This window comes from Leptidea sinapis, chromosome 3, assembly GCF_905404315.1.
Source record: "Leptidea sinapis chromosome 3, ilLepSina1.1, whole genome shotgun sequence".
Taxonomy (NCBI): Eukaryota; Metazoa; Arthropoda; class Insecta; order Lepidoptera; family Pieridae; genus Leptidea; species Leptidea sinapis.
In genome coordinates this window covers 4,691,760-4,711,587 of record NC_066267.1, presented here as the reverse complement: position 1 = coordinate 4,711,587, position 19,828 = coordinate 4,691,760, and positions in this window count along the sequence as shown.

Sequence of the window (19,828 nt, the reverse complement as noted above, 5' to 3'; positions counted from 1 at the left end):
TTATTATTTAGTATTTACATACGCTTTGTTGCATCTTTTGCATTAACGTTTTTACAATGACGTTAGGTATAGAACGTCATTGCGTTTTTAAAATGAATTTGTCATTGCCCATATTATTATGTGAGCCACGGGTGAGAGAATAATCTCTACAAAATATAAGAATGGACGGGTTAAATCAAATTCAAAGTGAATGCATTATATTTTGTACCGCCTTCGCAAACGACAAACGAAGAGCATAAAGTTAAATTGAATAATAATATAATTCTGTTTCAGAAAGCTAAGGAAAGACTTGACTTTCTTCAATGAATTTATATAAGTTTTATTGTTAACTGAATATGACTGAATTTAAGGATATTCAAATAAACAAGTGTTATTGTTTGTTTTATTTTTTATGAAATTAAGGGATGGGACGTTTAGTTGATGGTATTTGATACGCCCTGCCCATTACAGCTCAGGATTCTCGAAGTACACAAAAATTTTGAGCGACAATACAAAAGCGCTCGTCGCCTCGATACACAAGATGTTAAGTCTCATTTGCCAGTAATTTCACAAGCTACGGCGCCCTTCAGACCGAAACACAATAATGCTTACACATTACTGTTTCACAGCAGAAATAGACGCCGTTGTGGTACCCATAATGTAGCCGGCATCCTCTGCAAAGGAGCCTCCCACTGGTGGACTAAACTACCAGTAATAACGTCAACTGCGAGTTTTGTAAGAATTTTATTGCATCGTACAGTTACTTTGTTGAATCAACTTCCAGCTGCTATTTTACCGAGCCGATACGACTTAGGGACCTTCTCTTGAAGGTCTTCAGAGCATACGATTCATTGAATATATTACTGTATGCAACAGCACCTTACAAACTAATTATTTATTTTTTATAAATACTACAATTATACTAAAAAAACTTTTTGGTCTATTAAATTAGTCTCACTTATTCCGAATAACTAGTAGATTCTGAGTTGATGCTTATGTGCAAACTTATGGGAATAAAGATTATTTGAGTTTGAATTTGATCAGCTGATAATTATTAGTGTCAATCCCGTTCATCTGACAGAATAAACGAAGACGATCTGAAGGCATTAAATTTAAAATACTACATTAAATTAATCATGTGAAAACTTGTAACTGATTATAACTATAAATGTACGCGATATTTTAATTGATTTTCACAAACCCAAACCTAATGTTCCTTTGTGCATACATTAAATATTCACACGAGTGACATCAGCTCCATACAGCTCCATTTGACTTTGAGCTTCATAAAAATACGTCACAAATATTAGCATGTTAGTAAAAGATTTTATTAAACAAAAACCGCATTAAACTGTACTATACAATATTTGTAGCTTAAGTTGATGATGTACTGAGAGATTCTACTGTGTTGTAACTATTAGTATACTAATAGTTTTATATTTAAATAGATTCAAGTGAAAGCTATGATAAAATTAATGATGTTGTTATCTTGAATAATATAATCTATCAAACAACATTAAACTGACCTATGATATTCAAAGTCGAATAAACTTTAAATTAGGCTTAAGCTATGCGCTTTCAATCGTCACTACAAATGTTTCTCTGAAATTACAGAATGTACCATATACACCGTAAAAAGTTGAGCTCATGAGAAGAACATACAAGAAACATTCATAAGATTATACAATCTTGATATGAAGAATTATTACTAGGTGGACCAGGAGCATCTATTTTCTATACTTCATTATCCTCTATATACTTATAATATATCTGTCTAGTTACTGAAATTATGAAGGTTTTTTCCGTAATAACGGTGAAATACCTTAGAATAATCTGCCAAATAAAGTGTTACCAAAACGACACAAAGTACGAACAGCTCAAAAAATTTGAAGGCAAGACCCACTTCAAATGCCTTTAAGGAATCTCTTGCCTTCTTGTTCGTTTTCCCTTTCATTCAGGTGAGCCAATGTGTTGGGCTAAGCAGTAAATATTGAACTGTCTAATTTTCCCGATCCTTGGCGTAAAAATATAAGTCGGTAATATAATACGTGCTAAGATACACCAAAGTAATTTGATAACAAAGATAAAAAACCCTTCACACGATATTTCAATTCGTTAGAGCAAACAAAAACTAAATATAATATAATCACATCTGTGATACTGATATTTAAATAAATTTGAAAGATGCAGAACGTGATGTCCTTTTGGATTCAAAACATAAAAAGGGCATGGAAAAACGAAATTGAAATATACCAGCCAATATCTCTCTCGGTACACCTTCAACTTAATAGTTGTATTTTCCTATTATAGTGCGCAAAGTTCGATTTTGCGCATGCATTTGCATTCGCAAAGTACTACTTTCCCCTACGTTGACAAGAGCGTGCGGGAATGTAGCTGAGAATGAGGGAATGTGGTGAGCGTGTGGGAATGTTTAAAAATAATTATAGCGTTCGAACTTTGCGCAACTTAATAGGAAAAATAGTATAATACTATACTCGTGCGCACCTAGGTCATCCTGCACTCGCTTCGTTCGTGCGGGAACGACCTACTTGGCGCATTTGTATCGTGATGTACTATTCCTTATTTCCATACAAACTGGGGAAAAGACGGTAAAGGATTGTAGATGTAGTTTGTAAACTGGATTTTTTGCTTGGGTATTATTTGGCTTAATAATAAAACTATCACATTATTAATAGACTGACATTGTGAATTAGATATTACGCTAAAAGTGATAGATATTTTTGCAAGCTATCCAGAAACATGAGTCGAGGAAGGGTATCTTCAAATACAGAGCGTACACCTTAGATTCACAAACTATGAAATATGCTGTACTAATTCATGGTATTTAAATTCGTGAACTTCCATTCCATTCCATTCGTATTTATTTATGAACCATTTATCTCCAGATATATATTTCATGAAATATTTTAAATTCTGCGAACACAAAATATTAAGAGAAAAATTTTAGACATTCTTTATAATACATTCTCTTAATATGTTGTGAACATTGAAAGGAGTTCTCGCAGTTTTACTGTAATATTATATGGAACTGCAGTAAAATATTATGATTAAAATCTGTTCAAAATGTTACTGTTATTATTTGAAGCAGCTATTTGCATCGTACTTACAGTTACTAACTATTTATACAAATTTGTTGGATGTACGATGAAATTTTAATATTTTTAAACTAAACATATCGTATTACTTTTATAATTACATAAAACGCGGCTTATATGGCAACAGACGCACGGTATTGCAATCTTAGCAACAGAAAAAACATCAACATAATCCAAGGTGAACATAACTATAGGTATATCTATAATGTTAATAGAAGTGTAATCTGTTGATTATTTAATTAGTTTTTGGCAAACCAATAAGTATTAAAGTAATAATTTTTATCAAAAATGTTGAACCAAAACCAAATTTTCTACTCGGGATTAAATACAACTAACTTTAAATTTCACCAAAGTAAATGAGTAAAAAATGAAACAAGAACGCATACTTGAATAATTTTGTTATGTGAAGTAATTTGTCTCCTCCACCAGTGTTGCTGAGTCACTTCTTCTGGAAAATGTTATAGGATGTCAACAAAGTTTCAATTTTAGTTTTGTTAGCCCTGGAGAAATAATAAAAACTTTTAAATCTCTAGACATGAAAAAAACTGCTGATATATGGGGCATTTCTGTTAAAATAATAAGTTCAATAATTGATGTCATAGCACCATATCTTGCAATAGTATTTAATAATTGTATTAATCGTGGCGTGTTTCCTGACCTTCTGAAACATAGTAAAATTACACCAATATTTAAGTCGGGATGCTCTTCTGACCCGAAAAACTATCGTCCTGTGTCGGTTTTGCCGACCCTTAGTAAAATTTTTGAAAAAATAATTTTAAGCCAAATGCTTACTTACTTTAACTCTCATAAGCTACTTAATAATATAAAACAAAGTCCTCTGCCGCGTCTGTCTATTCGCGATAAAGTCATGCACTGATTGTCATGTTGTTTTCATCATTACATAGCGTGGTTCTTGAGAAAGGTTTTGATACATAATTTATTAAGTTTTTGTATAGAAATTTGTATAAATTAACGATATTTGTTAGAGGAGTCGGAAAAAATACCGTCTGCGAACTTTCAGCGAAAACGCCGCGCTGTCTAAGCCCTTTGAGATATAACAAAATAATTAATGGTGGAATTGTGTATCTTTTATAGGTATACAGAAAAGTCCGTGATGGATATATCTATCTCCTAAAGATATCCATTTTAATACTTTAAAAAAATAGTAATTGTAAAGCGGCACTGTAAAAGTTATTTACACAGACACGATTACACACGGTGAAAACAATATGACAATCAGTGCATTAGTTTATCGCGAATAGACAGACGCGGCAGAGGACTTTGTTTTATATTATTATTATTATGTGATTATATTATATTATGAGTCATCGTTTCGGTTGAAAACTCAATATTATTTTAAATATTACGAAAAACACATTTACTTAGAATGTGAATTTTGTTTCCCAATATATTCAAAGTGTTGCAATCTTTATATTAATAAAGTTTTAGAAATTGGCATCTCAAACAGAGATAAAAGTTCAAAAAATATGAATTAATCTCGCCATCAATCACCGCTAAGGTAAAGGTTTAACCGGTAAGGATCCGTGATAAAGTGAATACTTTTCTTTATATCTTTAGCTTAAATTGTCAAAAGTTTTTTTGTGGAAATAAATTTATTTTAATCTGTATTCATTATGTATCCCATTCTGGTTTGCTTTGCAAGCAACAAAAATCCACTGTTAATAATAAGCTTAAACCACACAATAATAATCCACTTCACAATGTACTATGGTGAAGTCTGAGGAGTCTTGTTCAAATTATAACCTACAGATCATATATTCTAGAAGCTGTAATTTTTCTTCTCAGATGTTGAGTATTTATTACTCTGTATAATAACTACGTTTGTATGATATATTGTTGGCAAGTCAAAGAATTCACTATTAAATTACACTTTTGACTGCAGTGATGTGCAGACTTTTGGGAATCTACTTTATATGTTGCTGGGTTAAATGTTTCTTTCAGGTTGTTGTGAAAAATTTTTTAAACATTCAATGTTAAGAAAATTAACGAATGTTATTAAATAGAACACTTTTTAAAGGACGCGTGTAACTTTGTTTTTACATAAGATTTTCAAGTTAAAGTTAAACTTTAGTTAACCCGACGTTTCGAAACCTTACCAGATCTCGTTTTCAGGGGGACTGCAGAAGAAATGAATCAAGATAGTATTTATCATAGGTAGATGTTGTTATGAACTTTAGTGACATTTATTGCCGCGGAGCTGTTATTTGATGTAGACGGATGGTTTACTATTATATAATTTATAATTTACTGACATTGTTCTTTTTTGGGATGTGTAGTTTCGGGTTTAGATTCAGAGATTATTGGATCCCCGGTGTTAGATAATTTTAGACCGTCTTCTCTATTGAAATTTGGGTATTTTGTAATTTCAATAGTTTCACGTACCAGTCTTGGGAGAAATCTATTGTCTTTTACCAAAACTTTTGCTATAGACAGATGGTTTTTGGCAATATTTACTGACAGTGTCCTCTTCTTTTTTGGTATGTGCAGTTTCGGGTTTTAATTTAGAGATTATTGGATCCCAAGGGCCAGGTGTAAGATAATTTTAGACCGTCTTCTCTATTGAAATTTGGGTGTTATTTAGTTTACGTGAGTGACGTACCAGTCTTGGGAGAAATCTATTCTCTTTTATCTTTGTCGAATCGGATATAGTGGTTTGGACGGTCTGTTATGTGTTCACATACAGCTGACTTAGAGTGACGTGTGTTGAAGTGAATATTATGACTCCATTATTACTATATTTATGAATGTTAAAAATTCGTGTACAAAAATCACCTTTTTGTTGAATATAATTAAATAATAATTTTCATTGTTAGGTAGATAAGGAATCGCTTATAGCAACTTCTAGTAGGCCTGTGTTATGTATAAATAAAATGTTTTATCAAAATGGGTCTGTTGTATATCTTACTACTCAACAGCGGAATATCTAAGTGATCAGACAGTGTGGGACTAAGTTATGATTTTGTTATTTTATAGAAATGACAATGACACAGTTAAACGTAGTGTAAATCAAATTTTGGAAGTAAAAGCAGAATGGGACTTTTAGGCCTGATGGTTGACAAGTTGAAATATACTTTTTTTTGTTGATGTAAAATACAAAAAACTAGCTTATTTTGCAATCTACAAACCGAAAAAACATTAAAATAAAGAAAATCGATTAAAATGTAATCAAATGAATATTTAATCGATTAAAATAATATTAAGATCCAGGTGTTTTACTTCAATAATATTAGTTCGGTGCATAGTTTATGTTTAAATAACCATATTATTATGAATAAAATATATTATTTACTCAGGAAAAAACAGAACTGAGCAATTATTATATTATAAAAAAAACGATCACTAAATCGATTCACGTAAAAAAATCGATATTAGTGAAATCATTTCGTTTCTTCGTCATTGTCACTTCGTTTCTTGTTGTATTCGTTGAGTTACCGACTTGTTAACTACCTACCCAATTGAATCCAAGGAAGGTTGTCATGTATGAGCTAATGAGTATATATTATTCTTATCTGAGCAAATAAAACTATCTTTTAATTTTGGTATACTTTATTATACACAGGCTGCACTAAAAGTATCGGGAATGGAAATTTCCACTGTTTTTGTCATATTAAAATCTTTTTAATTGAAATCTCCTTTAAAAATCGATTACCATTTAATTATTTAAAAAAAGATTCTCGGTCTTGTCACAAGGACTTGTCAAACTTGTTTAGTCGTTGAGAAAATGGAATTGACACGAGAAAATTCTAGAGCGATGATTTGATGATTATGACTTTTGAAGTGGTTTAACACAAAAACTGTGTGTTGCCGGATGATTTCTGCATTTGGTGATGAAGCCCCAACCAAAACCACAATTTATCGCTGGTTTGCTGAATTTCAACGTGGACGTGTCAAGCTCAGTGATGATCCCCGTCAAGGTCGTCCATAAACCGGAGTCACCAAAGAAAACGTTGATGCTGTGCGTAAGCTGATGGAGGAAGATCGACATGTGACATACCGCGAAATTCAGGCAACTTTAGATATTGGCATGACTCAAATACAAATAATCTTGCATGAGCAATTAGGTGTAAAAAAGTTGTTTTCACGTTGGATACGGCTCGCGTTACTTGGTGCGTCAGAACTCTCAAAATATTCCACGCAGGATCCTAAATTGCTGTATACAACTTCGTATCAGGTGACGAATTCTGGATAAACGCGTACAAACCCGAAACAAAAAACCGGTCACGAGTTTGGGTGTTCGAAAATGAGTTAAAGCCAATAAAAATTGTATGTACACGGAGTGTTGCAAAAAAAATGGTGGACACGTTTGTCACCAAAACCGGCCATGTTGCGACTATTGAGGAAAAAAAAACGGTTAATTTGTCACAGGTCGTTTCTGAACTCCGTAAAGAGAACTGCAACCGCCGCATCATCCTCCATCACGACAATGCGAGTTCTCACACCGCGCACAGAACAAAAGAGTTTTTAGAGCAAGAAAACATAGAATTATTAGACCATCCGCCGTACAGCCCCAACCTAAGCCCAAATGATTTCTATACTTTCCCTAAAATAAGGAATAAATTGCGTGGTCAGAGATTTTCATCACCTGAAGAAGCTGTGGACGCCTACAAAACGGCCATTTTGGAGACCCCAACTTCCGAATGGAATGGTTGCTTCAATGATTGGTTCCATCGTATGGAAAAATGTGTCAAATTTCGCGGAGTATTCTCCGAAAATAATAAATACATTTTTAAATAGTAATGTTGTGTCACTTCCTTGATTCCCGAAATTTTCAGTGCCGCCCTCGTATCTAATTACCAATTCTCTTATATTATAATGCAAAAAATGTCGTTACAGTAGTTGAAAGGTATACGTATATAGGTAGGTATTTTTATCACAAAAAAAAACAAGGTTGGTACCCATATAATATAAGTATGTGAGCACCTTACCTTAGCAGCTAGGCATTTAATAAACCTATTATAGATGAGCCGTCAACATATAGGTAGTTTAAGACAATATCTTCGATTACTCAGCTCCTAGATTGACAAATCTTGCTAAATTTTCAATGATGCATTATTTAAATGTTATCTTTTAAATGGTGCTACTTTCGTCTTGTTATCACCTGGGCCCAGGAATGTATGGAAGCGTTTCAATCTCCTTTACGAACGAACGCTATATTTATGCAGTTCATACAAAAACTCATGTGGTAACAAAAAATATTATATTCTTAAATTAAATTAATCATACGATAAACACTGAAGACTACCTACCATTTTTCTCTAACTAGTTAAGTTGTTATATTAATAATTAATGTTCTATTACTGTCAGATGTCTAACGAATTATTGTTAACGGTTCCAATATAGGTGGTATTAGAAGTTACATTATAAATAATTCTAAGGGAATCAATTTTGAGACAATAAATGTCTTTTATGCCTTATATGGCATTTATTTTCTCAAAATTGATTCCTTTACAATTCTTTTTTGATACTACTATCGCTTCGGAAACAAATGGCGCTCTGAGAGAGAAAAAGCGGCGCTCAAAGAAACTCTCCCAGGTTTCCGGGGATATTTAATTCAAAGTAAAATCTATAAGCTGTAAGAATAAACAGCAATGATATAGTAAATGAAAAACGGTTGATAAAATCAAGCAAATATAAACCTTATTTACACAATTATTATTTCGTATTTTCGAGACCTTCAATTTTCGTTCATTTTGTAGGTGATTTAACAATAAAGATACCTCGAGAGATAGACATTATACAGGCTGCTACTGGAATTTAATTAATTTGTGTTTTCGAATACATTAGTGCTATGATTCGAGCTTCATGAAATTAAAAATAATTTTAACTAGAGACTCACAATATATGAAATTCTCGATAGATGCAGCAAATCGTATCAACTTTTTATGGAAGGTGTAAGTTATTTAAGTGGAAAGATTTTTTTTCGAATCTCCCTCCACTCTCTTACATAATCTTACGTAACTTTCAACAATCGTATTGGAATAAACGATGCGTCAGTCATTACGAACTTAAAATATCTATATCATACTAAATATAAAATATAGAAATATAGAAGAATTTACCAGTGGAGGGCTCCTTTGCACATAATGCCGGCTAGATCATAGGTACCACAACGGCGCCTATTTCTGCCGTGAAGCAATAATGTCTTAGCTTTACTGTGTTTCGGTCCGTAACTAGTGAAATTACTGGACAAATGAGACTTAACATCAAATGTCTCATTTGACAGGTGACGAGCGGAGTAGTAGTGCCGCTAAGAAATGTTGGGTGTTTCTAGAACTCTGAGTGGCACTGCATTGCATTGTGCAGGGCGAATTAATTACTACCAGCTAACCGCCCAGTCCGTCTCGTCAATTATTTTCATAAAGAAAGAAGTAGAAAAAGTTTCTACTAACACGGATTTCGTATTCAAAATGAAATAGATAGAGATAGTAACTGAACCATCACCCGCACACAAAACTCTGTCATCTTCTCCTTCAACCTTTTGTCACGCAATAATTACTAACGTCAGATGAAAGGTGGAGTCACTGAGCAATACCTGCCAACTCACACCAAGCCTTAAAGACATTCACGGATTATTAACTTTATAAAGATATCCTGATTTGACTGAGTTCATTTGGGATGATAAACTCTTATTACATTTTACATGGTCATTAGACCATGCTTGAATACCAACAAAAAAAATCTGACAAAAATATAGCACCCTATGCGCGTTCGTAATTGAATTGAAATTGAAGTCACAAATGCTTTTGTTGCCCAAACCAACAGCATATTTTAGGTGATAGAAGAAGACCAAACTTTTTCAAATTATTCAGTCAGTTTTGATTAGAGTTAACTCATATAATTAATGAAATATTCATCATAATTTTTAGGCAACTTATGGTATTTCTTTTTAATTTATTTCCAAGTTAAAAGTCGATTGTCAAGGCGCATACAATCATGCTTGACTTGAGATACGGCTTGTCTTATTAAAATATATATATTGAGGCTTTCATATTCATGACATAAATCTTATTATTATCATCTGGTAACAAAAAGGGATACCAGCCAAAAAACAAAATATCTTATGCAAATTTAAATTTAAAGGGAAGGAAATAATTTATTAGAAGAAAGGTTATTATAACACAATGTCAAGTCGACGAACCTTCTCACCTAGTCTTTAACTCGACTAAACCTTATTTCCTCCAAAACATTCCAAAGTGATATTTCCTTGAGTTGAAGTTATATTAAATGAAACGGGCGATAAAATCAAGATATCAAAAAAATGAACATTATCTAGAGAAATATTTCTTATTTTCGAGACCTTTAATTTTCGTTTATTTCGTAGGTGAATTCACCTTTAAGATATCTTCAAAGACAGACATTATATAGGCTGCTACTGGAATTTAATAAATTTGTATTTTCCGTAATCTTCTTTAAGATTTGAGCTTTATGAAATTAATAACATATTCAAACAGAAAATTCTTTGCATCTAATAATTTTATATGACCTGATCAAAATGTAATGTCAACTTAGTTTTTACAATATCTGCATGTGACTCTACGGTGCGGCTTTCTAGGTACTTTCTTCCAAGTACAACCAAACTATTCAATGACCGTCCTTGTGCGGAGTTTTCAGGATAATACGACACGCAGCCCCCCACAAGATGGGCCGATGATTTGGGCAAGATCGCGGGAATACGTTGGATGAATAATAAAAACGAAAGTCATTGTGCATACTCCAAATTAAATATAAGATACAAACCGGTTTTAATTATTACTAACCAATATAATTGGGTATTGGTTCCAGGCCTTGTAAATGTAAACTAATACTCTTAACACTTTCTCAATTTTTGTTCTGATGGGTACAACTTTTACAAGAAAACAAAAAAATAATAATTTCAAATATGACGTTGTTTAAAAGCGAAATCGTAAAGAACGTTACGCAATAGTCTACAACAAATGGTTAAGCTGCCAGTACGTGTACAAGTTAACGCATAAATTGGATAAAGTTTGAAATCGTTTTAAACGTGACCTGAATACTTAAGTGTTTGTAATTTCTGTGGGGCTGCAAAATGTTTACATAACATAATCTTTTAATGACTTCATGATTTGTAAAAGCCGTTTTCTTTTCTTCCTAACATTACCTGTTATCTTTCCTTCAATATTATACGTGGGTAACACTAAAAACGTTTAGAACTGGCCAGTAAGAAACTAATTACTAATTACTACTTGCAAATGAAAACTTTTTTTGAATTTCTATTTTAGAACTCTTTGGTAACCTAATGTAATATGTTGCAATCATTTGTTGAATTGGCGGCAAATCTAAAACTCTTGCTACACGTGAAAATGAACCTAACGCGAGAAAATTTTCAGTCAATGATTTATTATGACTTTCATTGCGGCCTTACTTAACTACAAAGCTATGATAGGTTGCGATTAGCATTTCTTAATGAAGCCCCATCTCGTGCCACTATTTACAATTTGTTTAACGAGCTTAAGCGTGGACGTAGCAATCTCAATGATGATCCGCATGAGGGACGTCCCTTTACAGCGACTACTGAAGATAACATTAGTACTGAGCGACGCATGATAGAGGAAGATAAGAGAGTGACCTATCAGCAGATATGAGCAAGTTTAAGCATTGGTATGAGTCAAGTTCAAAAAATATTAGCTTTGTACTATTGATGGATTCCCCATACTTTAACCGACGAAAAGAAACATCTTTGCATGGACTGTTGTCGCCAAATGTTAGATAAGTTCAACTCAAATGCTGTAGTTGACATCGTCACAGGTGACGAAAGTTGGATATATTAGTACGAGCCCGAAACCAAAAGACTATCAGGTTAGTGGGTTAGTTTCCTTTCGAGGATCGGCCAATTAAGGTAAAGAAAGGAAGAAGTCAAGGAAAAAAGATGATTGCCTCATTCTTTGGTCGAAAGGGTCATTTCGCAACAATTGTGCTATTACATGGAAAGAAAGTTACTGCAGATTGGTAGGCAACGCTGTTTGCCTGTTGTCTTGGAAAAAATTCGACAGCAGCGCTGTCGAAGCAGGATCCTGCGTCACCACGACAATGCTTCAGCGCACTCTGCAAAACGGACTGGTGAATTTTTAACTATGGCAGGTGTCGAGATAATGATATCCACCATAGAGTCCTGACCTGGCGCCCTGCGTCTTTTATTTATTCCCAAGAAGTAAAGACAAAATTCGAGGTATTCGCTTTACGAGCCCTGAAGATGCGGTGAAATCGTACGAAAATGCCATAGAAGAGACCCCTAAGGAAGATTGCGCCCACTGCTTTTCTCAGTGGTTCCATCGAATGCGACGGTGTGTAGAGAGTAACGGAGATTACTTCGAAAAACAATAAAAGTATTGCCAACTTTCTACATTAACCCGTTTTTCATATTCTAAACATATTCAATGTTACCTAGGTATTAGTCTGGGAACATAATTCAATATTTTTTTATTATAGGATATTTACTGATTTTTCTAAGTCTAATTTAAATAACACTGTACTAATAATTGAAAAACTTAATCCCCGTTTGTCCTGAAAGGCCTCTTCCAACCTATTCAAGTGTTCTATTTCCTTAGCTACACTCGATCATATGTTGACTGCAATTTTTTTAATATCGTCCTCCCATCTTTTGTATATATTAAGTAATATAATATATTTACCGACAAACTTGTTCTTGTTTCGAGTTGTAACTTGTTATGGGTACGGAAAAAATTCACAAGTGAAGTTCAAAATATCTATATCACATAACATACTGTAATTATGACATGTGTATATTATTATTTTCTTCATCTTTATAATGCTTTGATAGTTAAGGAATGAAACCAGTAGCCGCTAACCTAACCTCACCAAATGAAACTCAATTAATACTCAATCACAATTAATTGCAGAGATCCAGTGATTTAAGAAAATTTATTGAATTAGACGTTACTTTGCGGAAATCCATAATTATACAAATGATCTGGCACGAGACTCAAATTTTGGCGAGACAACACGTGCTGAGGATGCCTCGTGTAGAGGCGAAACACGTGTCGAATTGTTTTAAAAACAAATATGGGCGGAATTAACACTAAAGAAAACTTAAATCTTTTGTATCAAGTGATTTGTCCATATTGGATTCAACCCATGTTTCTCCCACACTACCCATATCTTCATACTCACTAAAGTTTAAAATGACAACAGTGTAATAAGCGAAAAATACGAAGCCTATGCTTCCAATATTATTTCCAGTATGGCAACGTGTATTTTCTTGGAAAAAATATTTATACAGCCTCAAAAGACATGACATCCGTATAATGTTGGGCACCCTAACAGGTCACACATCACTAAACAAACACCTTTTCACTATCGGCGTAACGGACAGTCCTATGTGCACAGGCTGTCTAGCCGAGGACGAAACGTAATCACGTAATCCTGTAATTTGCAGGGGTGGCCAACCAACGGGCAAAAATCTCAACCAATACGAGGTCACTCCAGGAAGTCTGCGAACACCCCAGGAATGTTCTGAGCTTCTGGAAGGAACTGGGCTGGTTGGAGTAACTGGCCAATACTGCACGCAAAATGGACCCATACTAGTGGTTTAATTGCGGAAACAGGAGCCCCTATACCATACCATACCATATTTGTATAATAGTAGTTCCAAGGGTAACCCAGATATTGCATAAAAACTTCCACTTCTTCCACGACCACGTCTAACCGTCATTGTTGTTCTTTATAAGAACTGGACAATTTATGATGTGTTTTACTTGAAAGTCATAAGTCGCATTGTCACTTTAACACGTCAACCAAACGGATACTAGATACCATAGAGAGTGCCGCTTGCAACTCTCTGTTCCCAAGAGAAGGTCGCCTTCGATGAAGGCTTAGAGGGCACTTGCCCAAAGCCCACCTCAGGTGGTATTTAGTGGGTCTACGTCATACCTAGGTCTTATGTGAGTCCCACATGACCCACGCAGATATGCGTTGGGATGCATGAGCATTCACCACAGTCACTATCCCGGAGGGTAGCCCATTCCTTTTGTCTGGGCGCAAAAAAAAAAATATTATGTGGGTTTTCAACCGACTTCATGGTCAAGAATTACCATAAAATAAGTTAACATAGTTTCACGCGTGCTCAAAGTGATTTATATAGAAAATATAATAAACCAAACCCTTAAATTTTCAACACGAAATGTAATAGTCTACTACTGCTACACTGGAAATAATCAAACCTTAATTGCAATTAAGCTTTGTCGAGGAACAAAATAAGTTCCTTAATTGAGTTGGATATTAAGTTTAGCTTTCGAGAGTTAAAAGTGGATAGATATTCCTAAATTCGCGGATTTATACCTTTTATATGCATGTAGTGTTTTTTTTCTTCGATTGAGAGAAGGGGTGTTTTGTTTATTGTTTCTTATTGCAAATATTGTTGCAAATGTCATCGTAATTGGTCATTACAATTCAGCACCGCTTCTCTCTCATGAAACACAATTTCTAACTCAATTAAAACTTAATTTTCGCACTTTTTCTACACAGATTGAATCCGTAGTGGCTTACGCGCGAAATTTCACTGCCTCACCAACCATCTCTCCGTTGAAATATGTACCCTGCCCACTACCACTTCAGTTTCGCAATACTTTTGGCTATGTCAGTGACTTTGGTTCTCCGACGTTCTCTGACGTTCGTGTGCTATCTCCCACACTGTTTCTTCTACATATCAATGATATGTTGGACACCTCCAACATACATTACTATGCAGACAACAGCACTGGTGATGCCGTATACACGGGCCATGTAGGTCTCTCTCGGGAAATCGTCGACAAGTGCCGGGAGAAAATTTAAATTGAACCTTTAAACTCCTACCTTTTGAATTCCAATTTAATGCCTAGAAGACTCAAGTTTGCGCGTTTACCACTAAAAAAACCCCATTTGTCGTATCGCCGCTCTTCGACAACACTTCTCGAGCGATTGCCAATTCCGTGGCCATCTCGAGGGCAAAGCCAAATTAACTTCGAAGAAGCTGGACGTCATTTATAAAGCACGGCAATTCTTCAAGCCGGCCCACATTCTAGCGCTCTACAAAGCGCAGGTCCGGCCACACATGGAGTATTGCTGTCACCTCTGGTCTGGCGCACCCCAGTATCAGCTCGATCCATTTGACCACGTGTAACGTAGAGCAGCTCGAATTGTCGGGGACCCAGTGCTCTGTGAACGGCTGGATCACTTAGCGTTGCGTAGAGATGTCGCTTCATTATGTGTCTTCTACCGCATTTATCACGGGGAGTGTTCCGAAGAGCTGTTGAACCTGATTCCTGCCGCCGAATTCCACCTTCGCACGACAAGTTACAAGTTAGGATATCATCCCCACCATCTGGATGTGTGACGGTCCTCCACAGTGCGATTTTCAAGGAGCTTTCTTCCACGTACTACAAAGCTGTGGAATGAGCTTCCTTGTGCGGTGTTTCCGGGACGATACGACATGATACCTTCAAAAAAGCGCGTACACCTTACTTAAAGGCCGGCAACGCTCCTGTGAGTCCTCTGGTGTTGCAAGAGTTTGTGTTTCCTATTCCATTGAAAAAATAAATTCGAGTTCGAAGTAGTGAAAGATTTTTTTTATACAGCGAATAAAATAATTCTTCCTTTACTTCGATTATTAGTATTGAAGACGCAACTCTACCGAACACTCCAAAGTTTCTAATTCGTGACCTATCAAATGTCAATATTAATTCACCACCTCGAAACAAGTTCAAATATTTGAGATTGAGATTGGCTTTTCACGAATATTGATATTTCAATTTGTGGGAATTGAAGAAGTTTTCTTAAGTAGTTTAAAATATAACTCTCTAATGACGTCTTATGACGAAATAAATTAGTATTTAGATTTTTAAGATATAAAATTGTGTTTATAATACCTGTAGCATCTATGCTGTTGAGTTTCATTCAAAATCCGCGACAACCAGTACGCCAATCACCGCTAATTAAGAAACACCTGTATTTCTGTGGTGTCTGTAAAAACCTTAATGACCGTGTAAAGGTTAAAATATAGTGTAATTCTAACTAAAGACATTATCAGTGCGTTTGGCGTGGTTTACTATGGACAATTGGTCTTCATCGTGTACGTCAAATACCTCAAGAAGAAACGTGACGTGAGTCTCTCAATTTTCCTGTTATAATCCCAATTATTTACGTCCTTCTAAATATGTTCATATAATTATCAAGACAAATTATCAACCATATGCTGTGATAATAATTACAAATGTGTGCTGAACCTAAAATTTCTAGGTCATAATAAATGTCATATCACTATTATGGTTCCGTCCTAACTGGGCATAAAAGGCATTTCGCAAAATTGATTCCTTTAGAATTTTCCTTTTTGTTGTCACTGGTAATACTACCGCCGCTTCGGAAACAAATGGCGTTCTGAAAGAGACCTCAAATAAAAGATTCAAGCTTGTGTTATGTTCGTCTCTTGGTTATGCATGGGGCACACTAAAAGTTTTGCACTCATAGCTAATCGGAACTTTTTGAATTTCGAATGTTATATTTTTTGAAATGTTGCAACCTTCTTAGTAATAAAAAAGAACAATTAGCGGAAAATCATCTGTCAATTGAATTTTATTACACATAAAAGTACTACGTACGCAACGAAAATGGAATGAAGTCGATAAGATTTGAGAGCGATGATTTATTATGTATCTAGTAGTTATTAGAAATGACATCAAAAAGAATTCTAATGGAATAAACTTTGAGAACATAAATGCCTTTTATGCCTTTTATGATTTTAAAAGTTCTCTCTCTCCGCAAGACTGTGCCACTAGTCTGAAAAATGCTTTTGGGAGAGAAGTACCTTGTTTGAGCACCGTGAGGCAATGGTTTGATGAATTTGAGAGAGGTCGGGTTTCGACGAAAATAATGTGGCTACTGTTAAGCGGCTAATTGAAGAAAACCCGCGCATTACCTATGAGACAATTCGAGGACTATCGGGGATTGGTATGAGTCAAATTCAGAAAATTTTACACGAAGAATTAAAAAGTTTGGAAACTTTGTTGTCGTTGGATCCCTCATGAACTGACAGCGGAGCAGAAGCGGGCTCGCGTGGAAAGGTGCTCACAGATGCAAATGAAGTATGACCACGGACATTCTAATGCTGTTTATGACATTGCCATAGGAGTCGAAACGTGGATTTATTTTTTGAACCCGAGAAAAACAGAAATCTTGCGAATGGGTGCTTGAAAATGAAAACAGGCCAACAAAAGTGAGGAGGCGAGAAACTTTAGCAAAAAAAATTATCGCATTTTTTTTCTCAGCTACGGATCCTATCTGCATAATTCCACCTGAAGATCAAAAGAGTGTAAATGCCTTGTGGTATTCTTCTATTTGTTTACCTAGGTTCTTAAAAACAGTTTGCGAAAGACGACCAATAAGCCACGTTATCCTAACATCATGACAACGCTTCACACACGGCCCCCAAAACTAAGTCATTTCTAGCTTCCAAAAAAGTACAACTCGTTACCCATCCTGCACATAAGCCCGACCTAGCACCCTGTGATTTCTGTATTTACCCCAAAATCAAAGATTTGATGAGAGGTTTCACTTTTACCAATTCCGAAGAGGCAGCGATAGTGTTCAATCAGCACGTAAAAATCATGGTGACTATTTTGAAAAGCTATAAACATAATATTTTGGTTATAACATGTTTTTTTTTTAAGTTACGCAAAACTTTTAGTGTGACCTACGTATTAAGAAATTTTTTAAATCAACGAGTATGAATAATAAAATTACTTGCCTAAAAATGTGTCCTTAACTTATGTGACCTTTACACATATTATGATATAAGTATCTACTTAAGGTGTTGCAATATTAATTTAGATTAACAGACTAATTAAAGCTGTTTTATCTGATTCCTGCTACCGAATTCTATCTTCACACGACACGCCACAAATTAGAATGTCATCCCCACCATCTGGATGATTGGCGGCCTCTGCAGTGCGGTTTTCAAGGAGCTTTTTTCCACATACTACAAAGCTGTGAAATGTGCTTTCTAGTGCGGTGTTACGACATTCAAAAAAAGTGCGAACACCTTCTATAAAGGCCTTCAATGCTCCTGTGATTCATCTGGTGTTGAATGAGAATTTATGCGACAGTGATGATCATAAATCTTAGTATTTATAGTAAGCTCAATGCGATTCAAATGTTCGCACAACGCTACCAATGTTCGTACAAATAGCAGTATTATTGTATCATGTTTTGAGTCATTAGGAGAGCTATTCAGTGCTGCAGCTATAGTTACATTTTGGCCAACCGCCGATATAACGGGATGGTTTGTTCAAATTATCTCAATTTGTCTGAAATGTAGTGAAATAGTTTGATGTTATTCTTTTGGAAAAACGTAAATTACCAATGTATTACGTTAAATACTTGATGAATAGATTAGATTAATGAACATTACAGATAAAGCGTGTTTCATTAATATATTCAATGTTATTGAGCAGCTGTTAGTCGAATTATATTTTAATTAATTTGTTTTTTTTTTAAGGTAATAACTGGGTTTAATTACACAAATAAAAAAACAAAATTTGTGAACGATCATATGATATGAGATTTACAAGAGCGACATCTCACGTCAACTTCCTAATATGCAAATATTAGGAAATTGAGCATGTAATCAACAAGAACAAACGAACAAGATTTATCAGGCTCAGTGGATGACCACTCGCACGGAAGTACCGCATCGTTCATAAATTTTGTTTATAAATTTTATTTGTATATTTTAATTGTCTCATGTAGGGTTAATATCGTTCGCCTGTCCATTCAGTTAGAACTTTTATTTAAAAATATAAGAATCGTGAGCATCTCTGTTAAGCATACCATTGATTATATTCAGAGCTGTATTTTCTATTGTGCTATTGTTATAAGTATACGCAGATCGCAGACATGCACTATATGGATTATTTAACGCTGGCCAAGAAACTATGTTTTATGCTTTTAAAGGAAATGTGCTCGATCTTCTGATCTAATATACAAACAATAGAGTTTAAAGGATCATGTCTTCACTATTAAATTACGTTGACACTAGACATTGAGCTCAGAATCCTGGTCAAAAAGTTTTTATGGACACTCACCATAACAACTTGATGGACCAATTCAATTGTAAATAAAGAGCAGCAACATATCGGAAAGGGCTGATGTTAAAACTATAAAATCTGCCAAAAAATAGACTTGAGAAATAGAGGCTAAAGGAAGTAGTATTCCACTAACAATGATATGGTTTGTTTCGGGTATAGTTTGACAAATGCCAGAGCGTTAGTACAATCAAGATAATGGCCCGTTTCGCTCTCAACTGCTACCAAATTAGGGCAATTTGTTCGGACTGCCGCGTTCTGATGTTATTATACGTTTGTTTATTTACAACACAGCTTCACCAGTGTAAAGCTTCTTTGATCTGATAGTAGGTGATAGACCCTGCCCGGGAACCCAATAACTAAAAGTTCGCTCCGCCTGTCGGTGTGTCTGTCCGCGGTTTGTAGCTCATAAACCTCAGATATGAGACAGCGGGATTTTTCTATCAGTGTTTTTTATGACATAATGTAACAAGATTCCCTTTTTTTAAGTGAAAGCTTCTTCATTCTCGTTGAGTTCCCTTTTAATTATTATCTTTTACAATCAAGTTGAGATTGTAAAAGAAAATAATTAAAATATAATGATATGTAAAAGCAATGAAGCTGTAAATTGCGTTTTAAAGA